Source organism: Phaethon aethereus (assembly GCF_964289735.1).
Source record: "Phaethon aethereus genome assembly, chromosome: 15".
NCBI classification, from domain to species: Eukaryota; Metazoa; Chordata; class Aves; order Phaethontiformes; family Phaethontidae; genus Phaethon; species Phaethon aethereus.
In genome coordinates this window covers 2216088-2231307 of record NC_138591.1, presented here as the reverse complement: position 1 = coordinate 2231307, position 15220 = coordinate 2216088, and the positions used below count along the sequence as shown (strand labels likewise).

General features: G+C 48.5%; 1 protein-coding gene across 1 annotated transcript in view; it reads left to right on the top strand.

Annotated features, from left to right (window-relative positions):
- LMF1 (lipase maturation factor 1) overlaps positions 1-15220 on the top strand; it is a gene marked incomplete at both ends in the record, with an annotated part of 205120 nt that overhangs the window by 160936 nt on the left and 28964 nt on the right. The window lies entirely within an intron of this gene.

Here is a 15220-nt window from a genome sequence, read left to right as displayed (position 1 = left end):
GCATCTCTACTAAAATTTTCACATTCAGTACTTCGTTTTTTATCCCCGAGGCTTTTGCAGGCTTTATTAAAATCGAATGGTAACCAGCCCCAAACAAGGCACCAGATGATTGTTTTTTCTCGGTCCGTTTTCACACCACAACTGTTTTCTATTTCCCCGGAGCTTGCAGAAGCCCATGGCCAGCTCAGGTCCGCGCCCGGACGTGCGTGAGCTCCGAACGTGCTGCGAGAGGTTGGTTTGGTGGAAAAATCCAGGTCATCCTGGAGTTTGAAATACGCCCAGCCTTGGCTTTCGGTGACACCGAGTAGCCAACCCAAGTTAAATATTTTACTGCAGATGTTGCTAAGAGCTTAGAGTTACTGAAATTATGTACTTTAATGAGGCAAAGAAAGTAGCTGCAGAAAGACATAAATCAGAGGAGCCACCAGTGTTTTCCACCGTAGTGTCAAGCTGATCAGATGTGACATCCCCTTTGCTTTTTCCTTGCGTTTTCCTCCTGCCTGCGGATGTGGTCGTGTCCTTTCCTTTTAACTTTAAAAGGAAAAGATGAGTTTGAATCTGTGTTGGGATTGAAATGCCAGTGGATTTGGGGAGCGGCGTCCTGATCCAGCTTTTGCAGCTGGCTGCGATGTCTCCACAACTGGTCGAACCAAAACCTTGGATCTGAATTCCTTTGAACGGGATTCGTAACACGGATCCCGTTCCCCTGTGCCAGGGCTGTCTGAGATTTGAGGTACTCGGCCTGCCCATCTGAATTGATTCCAAAGAACGTTGTTTTCCCCATACTGTCTTTGATACCAAGTTAATCCAAATTTTACCAAGACGTGGACGGATACCAGGCAAAAAATTTGCTCTCAGAATAGATTTTTTCTGATGTGTTGTGTTCTCCTTCTCTAATGGGCTTTGCTCTTATTTTGGCAATTATTAGATACGTCTAAATATTGTAGAAAAAAGTGAATTTCAAAGGAGCCTGCAGTGACTGTATGTGGAAGGGGAATTGAAGTATTTTCGCCAGAAGTATTTTAGCATTCCTTCAATCAAGGAATATAAACAGTTCCATGTGACTTCAGACTGATCCAGGATTTGAGCGAGCAGGGTTTAATTCACATCATTTCTTGCAGAGGGAATTTTGAACCCACACGTCTCTCAGTGAAGAATGTCCTAATTAGCAGAGAAAAGGATATTCTGGAAAAAGAGCTTTCACTTTCTAGTCTTAGTACTGTTCTACTTTATCATTGATAATTCAATAATCACTCGGCATTTATTACAGTGGAGCTCTGTGCTTCGCCGTGTAATTGGTGAGCGAGTTATTGATTTATGCCTATCGACAGCCTATTCCAGACTGCAATTAGAAAAACAGGATAGACCTCAAACAAGGATTATTTCTACTAGGGGTGAAAAATGCTTTTGCTGAATACTTCCTTTCCTGTACGTTAATATTAGGAGATAACGCTTGCTCTGAGGCAGAAATGGCAAATGGATTGGTGTCTGTGGTTTGACCAACTCGTGAGTCAAACCACTGCTTTGTCCTTGCAATGTCTCGCTCCTGTTGAAGCTGGTGGGAAAGGCCCCGTGGAGCTGTAGGCTGGTCTCAGTCCTCCGAATCCCGCTGCGCCTGACACCCGGGTGCCTTTTGGGAAGGAGCAGGGTGCTCGGGATGCCTAGGGAGGTGTTTGATCCCTGCTGCTGTGTAAAGCTAACGGGCCATAATTGTGCCACTTGAGTAAGTCACCTTCTGCCTTTTTTTCTTTTTTTGTTTCCCGCACACGATTGAATTCATAACACCACTATGTGGAAGTGACTTTCCATAGTCCCATATTCCTGTATTTCTTAGGAATATGGGTCTAAGGTCCTCTCATTGGAGGGGATGTATAATCTGTCAACATAGAGGCAGTATTTTCTCTGTTGATGGCTTCCCACATCCTCACATCACCTTAACTCATCCGTCTGACATTCCCTCCGTGTTTCCTGTCCACCAGCAGATGAGCCACGTGCTCTGTGACTCGCCGAAGGCATCTCCAGCGTGACTCGCGGGCTCCTACCGAACCTTCGCGCTGCAAATAACAACCTCCTCGGATGGTTTCGCAGGGACGACCCACCAGCCGGAGGTCCGGCTCCTCGCGCAGCGCAGGACCGCGCCACGACCGCCTCTCGGCGGCCACGCGCTTTCCCACGGGGACGGCCTCTGCCGTGGGCGCGCGATGCCCCGGCCGCCCTCGAGGCGCTGCAGCCCACAGCGCCGCAGGTATTTGTCTGCGCCCGCTTCCAGAAGCGCATCCAGCCAACAGCACGAGCAGCCCCTGTAACCGTTTAGGTTTTTGACAGTTTTATAACCTTAAATTTGCACCTTATGGAAAACTATGACAGTTAATGATTAATTGCCGTGTTGGAATTTTTCTTATGATGTCTTAATATCCGAGCATGTAGCAGACCTCAGCAGAGAGGAAAAATAAAAACCTGCAGCAAAACGCTCCCAGAACAGCTTGACTAGGCAAGTACTGCCCAGTCCAGCTAGTGCTGTCCAAAAGACACGGTTATATTTAGGATTATTTTTTTAAAGCTCTAATGCTATTTACTAGGTGTCTAGCTCAAATTGGAACCCGGCTTGAAAGGAAGCTGTGAAGCAATTTTTCACGGGTGTGTTCTTCAATCACTTTTCAGTAGAAAGTTGGTTTTGATATTACAAACCAGCTGCTGGTTGTTAACCAAAACAGGCGAGAGCTCATCATTAAACACCGCTGCTGTTGCACTCTAAGACCTTAACAAGAAAAGAAAAACAATTTCTCGTTTTTTACAGCCAGATAACTGCTTTGAGCTTATTTGCCATTGATCTGCCTTATCTTGTGCCTGACTGTCTGCGCTGGTGACAGAGCTGGCTCCGTAGCTGCTCCACGTTGACGTGCAAGCTGCCAAGCAGGCGCATCTCCCCGCGGCCGCAGGCGTTGGGAGCACAGGCAGAGAGCGGGTGCTCCAGGAGTCTGTAGCCTGACCCTGTAGATGTTACTACAAGAAGAAAACATCGGGCGCAGGCTGGCAATTCCGCTTCTGAGTCACTTCTGTAAGCTCAGATTTGATGGTGTCCTACAAACCAGAATGATGGTCTTCAAGCATCCTGGATGGGTTCCCGGGGAAGGTGCTCAGAGCTGGCTCTGGCCCATGTAATATTCTGATAAATCCACAAATTACGATTGGAAAAAATCCTTTCCAACCTGCTCTCCCCCGGGAGAAGGCGGATGGGGGGCAGAGCCTGACGTCTCTCTGGAGCACGTGGCTTGGGGCTTTTTCCAACGTAACCCGTCTGGAGATACCACTGAAGCAGAGCACTTCTGCTGGACTTGAACTCTGCATTTGCTATAAAAGTATTTTTAATGAGCGGGACGGAGCTGGTTAGTGAAACGCTTGGACCGTTAATAGATGTAGAAATTTTTTAACGTGCTGTTTGACTTTATTGATGAAATGAGCTAATCGGAACGAGTGCCGCTCTCGCGCCGAGTGAAGAAACCCAGGCATGCTCTGGGGGAACAATGCTCTGGCTTTCCACGGCGCTCTTGTCCTGCGGATGGATCCTAAAGCCTTTTGCAAGCAGCATGTTTGGAGCTCTGTGCCGGCGGTGGGACATCACCGCTCCTTGGCTGTGTGCCGGAGGGGGCGGCTGCCGGGGCTGCAGGGGCCTGCGGGGATGCCGCGAAGGGCTGCGGAGCCTGGTTGTAACAACCTGACTTGAAGTTTGGGTTGAGATCTTCTGCATCCTGCTTCTCCCGGCTTCATAGAAAATTCCATGGTCTCTTTTATGACCATGAGTAATCAGGAACTTGGTTTTACGTCCTGTTGCAAAGTCCACACAAGGCCCCATAATTACATGCTAATACGGTTTTCTCAGGGCTGAATCAGGGCCAGATCCTGATCTCATGCTGGTACAAACCAACGGAGCAGTTCGCTCCAGTAGCTCTGCCTCTTCCTGCTCCACCTCCTCCTGACAGCGACAGTAGTTCTGGTGGTGACCTGCCAAGTCTTCTGCTAATGGTTAGCGTTTTGAGTCGGTGCCTCACGGGTATTACCTGCCCGCAGGGCTGGTTTGGGTTAGCAGCTAGAATTGTCCCTGGCTTATCCCTGTACGAGCTCAAAAGCCGAGGGTCTGCAGAAAGGGTCTCCCTCGCTCTTTCGCCACCCTCTTTGCATGTACTGACGTGTTCTCCGTGAAGAAACTTTCTGTCCCAAACTTAGAGGACTTGGTCTTAATCCGGACTTGCCTTCCTCCCCTTAAACAGCATCCTAATCTAGGAGGTCTGCCACTAAAGTCAACTTTTTGGAGCAAACTGGAGTAAAATCAGGAAGATCTGAAATTGGTCCTCTAATGTAATGCTGCTGAAAAGCTTGTTGAGATTTGCTGGTCCGTGAAAATGTTCTTTGGTCTTTAGTAAAAATAAGGTGTTGAAAGGTTTTTGCCGTGAAGCGTCTTCGTGACAGCTTCCCCCTTTAGGAAGTAACTTTACCGTCAGGGATGGAAAGATGTCGATAATTCAGAGCAGAGTAGCAAAGAATTCCTTCCTTCTGTAAAATTATTCTTTCATGTTATATTGGTCCAACACTTACATAAACAGTCCTTCGGCAGTTATTTAGCCTGTAATATATTAATGTGGAACACTGTAGCCTCTAGCAAAAGAATCAACGGATCAAGCAACACCAAGAGGTATTTTACATAACAAAGCTTCAGAGCAGAGTAAATGTGTCAAAGTCAGTAATTCGGAGACATATCTCAGCTGTGCAGGAGCAGGACAGGAGGAGTCCAGTTGTGTTTCGGACCCAAAGCGAGCAACCGATCCTAAATTCATACACGGTACTTTGGTAATCGAGTTAAATGTATAAAATTTCCTGGAATCGGAATACTGACTACATGATAAATAAAAGAAACTAAGTTTAACCCTTTTGGCACTGGACTTGGCTCTAATCCCCGTATCCCAGCCCTAGTCCTGGGTGTTTCAGAAGGGGCAGCCGGCACTGAGCCACCGTCTGTCCATACTTCTCCTGACCGCTCATCACTGGAGGTAAGGTGGAGTGCCAAAGCGTGAGATTTGGGGTTTTTTTATATATATATACACACACACATATATATATATGTAAAAAAACATAATCACTCCACTTTCACTCTCTTGCTTCTCTTTAGTTTTTTTTCCATTGAAAATCTGGAAGTTGTGCTTATCCATAGAAATGCTCCGCAATCAAATCCCATAATCTGTGGGAACTACAGTAGGTGGTTCATATAGCTACAAATTAAAAATGAGTATGGAGTGAGACATTTATATTGCTTTGCATTTAGATCAAGAACAAATGTCGGGTATACAACAGGAATGGCAAGGGTTTGGTTCCCTATTGCTTTACACAGTTCTGTTTGTAACTTTAGACCAGGTACTTAGACCGGGGATTGCAAAAGCCTTACAGTGCAATTTGTAATATGTCAACATCTGACCCGGTCCAAGGACCTAGTTAAGATTGCTGCACGATTGCATTTGTGCATCTAAAGTTATTTTATTCCTCAATAATTCCATTTTTCCAAAATTTTCCATTCCATGCATTTATAGTCTCTAACTATACAAGTATTTACAAATATTTTAAATCCTGCTTTTTAGGAATAAATATGGGTCTTTTTTTAACACAGTTCTTCGAGCCTGCAGCCATAGCTACTCAGGCAAACAAAAATCTGCATCTAGCGTGTGAATTATAAAATGCTTTGAATTCTAACTGATTCCTCTGGCTCTAAATGAATCGTTCACCTCTCTTTGGTCATGTTCAAGTGCCCCCCGCTAACTGGAGGTGCACAGTGTGTGTGCAGCTGTGCAATGGGTATCTCCAGGTTTATTATTTTCCTGTTTCTGTGTTAAATGTGGTAATAATATGTGGGTTCTCTCCTATCAACTTGTGGGAAGGAAATGCTCAGCCTTTGCCTACGAAGTCATGTTTTGGATACCAAATTTCGGCTATTTCCTGCCTCCACGATATTCCCCGGGAGCTGGGTAGGTGCTTCCACCCCTTTTGGAAACTCAGGGCTGAGGTCTCTGAGGAGCGTCTGGGTGTCCCGAGGCCAGGTATTCCCACCGCAGGGAAGGGATGGAGAAAGGGAGTTTGCTTTCTCTCGCGGGCTGCCTTTTGTGATGTGAATTAAGTTGAGATTACCTAATTGACCGCGCGTCCAAAAGTAAACCAAAGTCAAGCCGCGTTCTTCTTTCTCTCCTTACCGGCACGACTGACTTTGCTCCTTTTCCTCCTGGTGCTTCCAAGAACTTTCTGCATTCCTGTGGGATTCACAAAAGTATTTTATCTGCTGTCTGAAACAGAGCAAGTGGACAGAGGTAGTTATTTTCCTCTGTAGTTTTCTGCACTAAATAGCTCTGCAAAGCAGAGATTAAATCCTCGTGCAAATACTGAATGAAGAAGTTAACAAGAGATTAAGTTAATAATAGGGGAAAATTAAATATTCTTGCTGTTGTCATTTAATGGGAATTTTTTGCCCGTGCCTACAATAACTTTTGGGAAAAACTACATATATAAGTATTTTTCAAACTGAAACCAGATGGGGGAATGATAGCCTGTTTTTCTTTGTGGGAGGCTGTGTTTTCATGGTACGCAAGTAACTGGAGGCACATTAAAATCAAATTTGGCTTTTGAGGCTTGTCCTTCCTATCTCTTACAGGAAGGACCAACTTTTGATGTTATGAGTTTCGGCTTGTCCTAAGAGTAGGAGGTTCTTTGGCGGCGTGGCCAGAGGTTTCAGAAGAGCAGAGTTAACCGCTAACCCCAAACCAAAGCTATGTATGCCCGCTCGGAGAACGCGGGTATTTTCTTTTTAAAGATCCATCCCCGGCACAGATGGCACAGAGGCTGCGGGCGATGAAGCGTCCCCAGCGCAGCCGGTAGCGCTCGTGCTTTCGGTTCCAGCGTGCCACCATCTGCCTTCCAGCCAGCCTGGCTGCTGGGCACCCAGAGGAAAACCAGAAGGAGAGCAGGTCGGCAGAGAAGTGATGCGGGGGGACTGGGCAAACAGGCTGAGGTGGGTGATGGCAATTCCCCCTTTCCCTTGGTGTCACCCGTACCAGCGGGGTTTGACCCCCTCTGCTCAAAGGCATGGCCGCGTTGGGTCATTTCCAGACTCCTACCTCTGGTTCCCACGGGGAGCCGAGCCGCCCGTGGTGCCTCTGCTGAAGCTGGGGGAGATGAGTGGTGCAGGCGTTTCTCTCAGCTGGGACCCTTGCCGTCAGCCCGGCACGGCTGCGGGGTAGCACTGTTGTCAGGTGCGGGATGGAAGGGGACGGGGTCCAGATGGTCCGGCCGGTGCCGAATGCCGCCGCTTTCCCTGGTAGCCCCCGAGAGCACGGCACGCGCGTTCTTGGGTGCTGACATGGGCTCCTCCTCACATCTGCTCCTTCATAAGGATCCATGAAATCCAGCTTAAAAGACTGATTTCCTCTTTCCGTGGTGACGTGCCAAGTCCACCGAGGAGCGTTCTTCTGTTCTGGAGATCCAGCAGCAGGTCCGTCTGGAGGAGGGGGTCTTTGCCGTCCCGATCAGCCGAGCTGATCGCGGGTGGCTCTGGGGGTCTGCAGTGAGAAGATCCGGGGGGGGACCCAGGTGCTGCACTTTCGACAGCGCACAGGTGAGCTGGGCTCTTTTTTCTCCAGCTTTCGCTAGCAGAGAGTGAGTAAGCGGATGTTTATTTTGTGTGCACGGAAGGAGGTTTACTTTTGTTTTTTCTACACCCTACGTTTTTTTAATTGATGAGTTTGGTCTGTGTTTTATCTTGAAATGATTAGTGCCTTTTTTGTAACAGTCATCACTAAAAAGTCACATCTCGCGTGGCGGTTGGTATAATTACTACCAGTAACGAAGCGGGATGACCTCAGCCACAAGCAGGGGAGAGCTGGAGAGTACTCAGCTAAGTTAGATCTTTTCAAATCATCTGAGCCTAAGGAAATCTTATCCTAGGGCTGTTAAAGAGCTGGTTGTTGAAATCCTGTCAGCATCAGTGATTATCTTTGAGAATTCCTAGAACATAGGTGAAGTAATGAAAGAACAGAGAAGAGCTAATAAAGTACCTGTACTCCGAAGAGAGAAAAAAGGAAGAGCCAGGACATTACAGAGCCATTACTGGAAAAATACTGGGGCAAAAATGATGAAAGAGGCCATTTCTAAATACCTCCAAAAAACAAGGGGGATAACTACAGCTGTCATGGTTTTGCCAAGAGCAGACCGTGTAAAAGCAGTCGTCTTTCCTTTATTGACAAAACAAGGCGCATGAATAGAGGATAAACAATATATGCTTTTACTGAGGCGCTTGAAACTTTCACATAAAATCTCATAAACAACTCAAGAAAACGGGGTCTGTAAGAAGTAGGAAATACTGTCCGGCAGACAAAACAGGTTGGAAAGTCTATTCAGCAGTTAGCAATGGCTCACTGCCAGAGGGAAGGATTTATCAAGGGGTCTATCTAGGGATATTCAGGATTTTCATTAGTGATGTCCGATATTAGTCGACCACGCTCAGGTAGAGGGTCTTGGCACACATGATGAGTATTCGGAACGGTCTTGGCAATGCGATCGCGTCGGCGGGGCTGCACTGTTGCAGAAAAGGCAAATGTCCTGCTGGAATATAAAAATTCTTTGTGCTCCGAGTATATCTATAAATCCTCCCTGCTCTCTGCCGCTGGTAAGGCTAGAGCTAAAAGCTGTGGCTCGGTTTTGGGCAATTCCCTTCAGGAAGGATATGTCCCAGCTGGAGAAAATCCAGAAGACAGTGAGAATAAGCAGGGATCTAGAGACTGGATTCAGACGGCGGGGCTGGACCAACAGGGATCGTTTAATCCAAACGAGAACGTTACTGGGAGAGAAGAGGCAGTGGTCAAAGGGCAGTTTTCACCTTTCCGGAAGGCTGTTGCAGAGAGAAGAGAACGGTCTTTGATGCCAGTGAGCAGAGAAGGCGTCATGGGATTAAATGTTGTCGGGAGGAGTCAGGCTGGGTGTCAGGAGTAACGTAAAGATAGCGGAGCCGGTAGCTGGGGACGGCCGGGGCTCCGTCACTCAACAAGGCTTCTGGGGAAGACTTCAGACAAACACACGATGCTGCAGGAAAGGCTGGACGGCTTCTCGAGGTCTCTTCCAGCCCTTCGCTTCTCTGCTTTTCCTCTTTCAACGAATTATAGTTCTTCCAGGCACCCCAGTTTTGGCTCTTCTGTGCCAATGGCTTAATGTCAGAAGGCTCCAGTGCTGCGCGGCGGCTGTGTCCCCGTGCTCGGACGGAGCCGCGAGCTCCAGCCAGCCCTCAACCGTGTTTAAGAGTTTACAGCCCGTTGTTGTTCCTTCTGGACAAATATACAGTCTGCTACACAGAATATGAGCTTCTCCTACCTACTGTATGTTTGTAACAATCTGTGATTTAAAAAAATAAAAACCAGCCAAACAAAGAAGTCTAACCTGTAAAAAAATTATGGGTGTAGGTGCCCATTTTCTGGCAGAGGGGTTTGGTAACGGTGCAGGGGACAGAAATGTAAGGAATAATTGTTTTTGGGCCTAGAACCAGGAAAACTACTTTTCCAAATTAATCCAGTGAGAGCCATGAATCCACAGTATTTCATATCACACTTCATAAAACTCCAGTCATAATCCATAAAACTGACATTATTAGATTAAAAACCTCAGTTCCTCCTATAAGGAGCTCGCTCATTAGACATGCTGTAGTTTTATAACCTTAAAGTTCCTACCCAATTACCATGATTAATACTGTGCTTTAATAAAAAATTTTTAAAAATCACCACAGGGGTTGATACCATCTGTTTGTTATAACTGTGCATTTAAATATTGTCCGGCAAGAGAAAGACACTCAGTAAACACAGGTCCAGACCGAGGGAGGGAGGGCACAGCCCCTCCGCCGCGGCGCAGGCCCGGGGCGGCGGCGCGGAGGCACGGTCGGATTGCGATCGTGGCAGGAGCGCGGAAGGGCCCAGCCTGGCACGGTGCGAAGGCTGCAAGTACCGTGAGGCGTGTGCGACAAACTCTTCTTCTGCGCGCGGGCGCTGGGGAAGGAGCGGCGACGCTCCCCGCGCGCTGCCGGCCCCGCAGCACCGGCCCCCGGAGGCCTTCGGTGTCCTTGCCCCCGAACGGGGCTGCGGAGGAGGTCCGGCACCCACGCACCCGCACCCCGTGGGTGAAATGGGACCTTGGGAGGTTTGGTGGCTTACCCCAAACCGCCGGCGGCGGCGTGGGGCGCGCGTCGCCGCCGGTTCCCGGGCGGGAGGTGAGCACGCGGCGGTGGGAGATCTCCGCCCTCGGCGGCCCGGGGAGAGCGGGGCACGGAGCCTCGGGAGCTTTCGGGCGGAGAAGGAAGGATTTAGGCACGTGTGCGCTGCCGGCCAAGGCAAATGCTCGTTTGAATCGCAAAGGACCCACCAAGCCGGGGGATGCTGCGCTCGCAGGATCGGCGCTGCGGAAGACGCCGGTTGCTCAGCTGACAAAGCGTCACCCGTAACGCCGGCCGGACGCGTCGATCAAGTAACCGGCTCCTCGTGCAAAAACGGCCACGAAACCGTTTGCTAGGTCGGCGTGTTTGAAAAGTTATCTGTTTTCCTGTGAATTGACTTTGAAGTGGGAGTCCCTTTGAGGTTTATTTTTGCGAAGCCGAGGGGTCGACGGTGCTCGGCCCCCCGCGGGCAGGGTGGAACGTTAACCCGTGTTGGAGGCCGCTGCCGGTGCCCGGGCAGCAACGCGGCGGCCGGCGTCAGCGTCGGGACTCGGTCGGAATAACTGAAGTTAAAAACGTGTCAGGTTCGTGATTCCACCCACAGACCAGAAAACGCCAAACTTGTATTATTTTTGAATCCCCTGATTTTTAAGGGCTGGTGGAAATAAGATATCTTGCTTCTGACTTCCAAGCAATAAAGAGAGGTGAATCACTACTAAAAAAAACCTCCCGTGGACCACCCAGTCGCTCCGTACGAAGCTGTAAAACGAGCCTCGGCAGAAGTGGCAAAGTGCAGGACTATTTTCTTAATACCGCTGCAGTTGCGCGAGGCGAATCGCGTCAGGAAAGGGTCAGAGTTTCCTAACAAAGTAGCTGGGTGAGAAGCGTGTTAATGAACACAGGCTGATTAATATGCATTGCACTAAATCACATTCGGGTCAAAAGGGGAGCACCGAATCTTGAGTATAACGTTGCGTTCAAGGACTTGACATGTGTATGTAATTCAGATTTAAATACTTTTTTCCCTTCGTAATTCTGGATAATTATCCAACTCACGATAAGTCAGTAATTTTTTTTTAATTAAATAACTTTTAATTAAATAATTTTTTTTAATTAAATAATTTCTGTTATTTACCATAGTTGGTCAGATCTCTCATTTTTTTAAGTTTATGTGACTCTGTTACTGAAGAGTCCTGCTGGGGTTTTGAAAATTGTAACTTGCAAATCACCATGTTTAAAAAAATGGTGCCAATCATATAAAATATGAAATGGCATGTTTTTAACATTTATTTGTTGTCCTTTTTAATGAGAAAACATTCGTCTTTTTAACAGAACACTGGCTGAAAGTCCTCAGACCGCACTTGTGCGTGCGTTATTGATGTTCGCATTGTGGGAGAGGGCACGCTGGATGGGGGCACGCCGGGGTAGACCATAGGGAAACTCTCAGGACCAGCGCTTGGGCACCCGGGTATTTCGAGAGGGACTTGTAATTAAGATACTGGGTTTGTAATTGGGAGATTTGGGTCCTGTTTCAGGTTCTGCTGCAAGACTTCGTCTGTGATCCTGAGCGAGTTTCTTTAAAGTGATATCCCCAGGGAGCATTGCTGAAAGAAGAATTAGGTGCCAAAATTCTTCCAGTCTCTGCCTGTAACACAGCTGTAATACATCCTAATTTTGACCTAACTTTGTCTGGTATGTTTAGATTCATTTTTTTCAGGACAGGAACTGTCCTTTTACCATCTGTTTTGGCAAGTCCAAGTTAAACGGGTCCGTGTTGCAATTGGAACCTCCTCGAGCTACGCAAGTATAACAAAATCCTAATAACAAACCCCCAGGTAATGCCCAAAAGCCCTTGAAAACAAATTAAGTGTGCTGCTTATGAGCCACAGAATCACTAAGGTTGGAAAAGACCTTTAAGATCATTAAGTCCAACCATCAACCCAACACCCCCACGCCCACTAAACCATGTCCCGAAGTGCCACGTCTACACGTTTTTTGAACACCTCCAGTGATGGTGACTCCACCACCTCCCTGGGCAGCCTGTGCCAATGCCTGACCACTCTCTCAGTAAAGAAATTTTTCCTAATACCCAATCTAAACCTCTTCTGGTGCAACTTGAGGCCATTTCCTCTCATCCTTTCGCTAGTTAGTTGGGAGAAGAGGCCAACACCCACCTCACCACAACCCCTTTCAGGTAGCTGTAGAGAGCGATGAGGGCTCCCCTCAGCCTCCTCTTCTCCAGACTGAGGAAGGTGGTGGGCTCATTTCCTTGTCCCCGCCCGTATGGTTGGCACTGTTCGTGGAGACCTTGCTCTCAAAGAAGCCCCAGCAGAGGTCAGAGACCTCTGAGTGAGGTCAAGAGCCCTTCACTCAAAGCCAAGGGCAGCATGAAGTAATATGTAAAAAATATATTGCAGCCATCCCAGGATTTAGCCAAAGACCCGCTCTGTTACACGGTCTGTCTCGTGCTGTAGTAAGTTTTACCGTGATAGTGGCTACGTGATATGTTACACAGTGGGGTCTCTCTCAGCTTTCATTGTCCCGGCCAGAGGAGGAGAACCTGCACGGCTCACTAAGGTTTCCTGTTTGCTTGGGATGTAGCTTTTTGGTGTTCACTGTGGGGGTTTTGTGTATGTTGGAGAAGGGAGACCCAAAGGTGTGCTTTGCCGTGGGAGTGGGAAGTTTGTGACGGTCTTCTTGCGTTTGACCTGAGTTGGCTCTTCAAGGCAGCTGGATTTCCTCCAGAGCCCCGCTGTCCTCATGGTGCAGCGTGGACTGGAGGAGCAATGGAGAACTTCAGCTGCGCCTCTTGGGTCTGTGGTCGAGTCCTTCAGCTTCTGCATCTTCTCAGGGTTGCTGAAAGCTTCATCACTTGTTCACTGAGAGGAGGAGACTGGTGAGGGGGCTGAGGTTAATTTGGCAGCAGTGTGGTCCACACTCCTGCTGCGGTGGGATGCTGCTGGTGGTGTGGGTTTGTACGTTTGGTCTTGCACCGTCTTGAACGTCTTCCTTGACCACATGTGCTAAAAATCGTCAGTACACAGTTCACAGGAGGATAGAGTTCAGCTGTGTGAATGGAGGAGTGTTCTTTAAATAAAATAATAGTGGTGCCAATCAAGGTTACAGCTTTCAACCCAGCTGGAAGGTGGGGCAAGTTCTTATTGGCTGGTCTGAAGGCTGAAAAATAAATGACTTTGTTACATCAGGGTATTATTTTTCGACGTGTAATACAGTAAGTCAGCTTTATAACCTTCATTTTGTATGGATAAGATGGTGAGACTACTTTTCTTTCCTTTTTTTCCTCCTCTTTTGTTTTAACACGTCTGAGGAACAGGTAGTAAATTAGGGCTAAATCCTAAGTAATCTGACTAACGGGGCGAGAGTCCACATCGGCCTCACAACTCAGATAGTCCCAAGCAGGCATCGGCTGCTTTTCTCTTCTTGTCTTTGTGTACATGGAGTCCTATATATTGTTTTATGCCAGCATGCTAAATCGCTCCTAGCACGTTCCTTGGGGCGGCTGCGATGGCTGGGCAACCCCAGGGAAACCCGGATGCGTCTCCATGGCCACCGCCCCGGGTTGGCTTCGTTGGACACGCCGTTTTGCTGGCACCGGAGCAAGTTCACGCCCGCTCTGCACCGGGTGCAAGTCCTGGTGTCGGCAAGGTTGAGCTGGCAGCGATCCCTGCTCGGACGAAACACGGAGCAATTAAATGCTTCGGAGGCTTTTGGTTAAAAACCACATTGTGTATGAAAGCAAAGCAACAGATTTTTGAGTCCGTAAGTTCTCAGCATCCTTGGCGGTGTCAGTGCAGGCGAAACCCTGTAACATATCACAAGTTCCTGGGGAGACCCGCCTGATACCCTCCGTAGGGCCCTGGTCAGCACCCAGAAGGACTGACAGAGGCTGGCTCGGGCTGAGGGCATGGCTGCTGGGAGAAGAGCCAGGGGAGTCCTCTGGGAGAGGGGACCAGCGGTTTGGCTTGCTCGGCAATGTGAAGGAGGCGAAGGGATGGAACTGTACAGGCGAAACAGGGGGTCTCCAAACAGGTAAAATACTGGCTTAGAATGCGAGCGAGTATAGACTGGGCTTGAATAAATGTATGCTAGAAAAAGAGAAATTACAAAAGGCGCTTGTGAGGAAGCAGGCGTTGCTCTGTGCGTTCCTGAGGCTCTGAGGAAAGGCTCTGGCGGGGGGGTTGGCACGTACCTCGAGCAGGGGTTTATGTGCACCTTCCCCGTGGCTGACGTGTGAACATGGCGAGGAAGTGACGCCTTGCAGCTGCAAAATGGAGCCATGTGCTGTGAGGATGTGTTTCATGACCAAGGCTAGACGGGCTGCGCCCAAACACGACCGCGCGATGCTCCTTAGGACTTGCTGGAGAATGGCAAGAAGGTTCCTCGTATTTTTCAAGTCATTGTAAACGTAAGACAAAAAATAACACGTGCCTACAAAAAACCCTTCCCAGTGTGTACAAGTATTTATGGAGATGCCTGCAAAGGTTTTTCCACGTTCTCTGCTTTACACATGCCAGACATTCTCCTAAATGGCCAGCAAAAGCTGAAAATGAAAAAAAAAAGCCTCTTAAAAAAATGTACTCTTCTATGTTTAATGCTGCTCTTTAATTAGAAGTTGCAATATTTCCTCCTGAAGGGGTTTGGGAGCGTTGCTGTCACAGATACATCGGCATAAGCAGGAAGCAGACGATTGCGCCATGGCCGGACCGCTGCGCAGTCCCCGGGAGCGCTGTGGAAAGCAGGTCACACTGTACGCCGGCCGATCCTTCTCCCGCGGGAAGCGAGGGCAGAGCTCGCCCCGCGAGCCAGCGGGGTACCTTTGGGCGGTAGCCTGGGCAGAGAGGGAGAGGTTTGCCGTCAGTGTTGCAGTCATGGAGGAGCAGCGACGTGCGTGCGAGGGCACTAAAATCCATCCGGCATTTTTTCACCAGACTTTCCTGTCGTCATTTAAGCGGACGCAACATCCTCTGCTGCCTT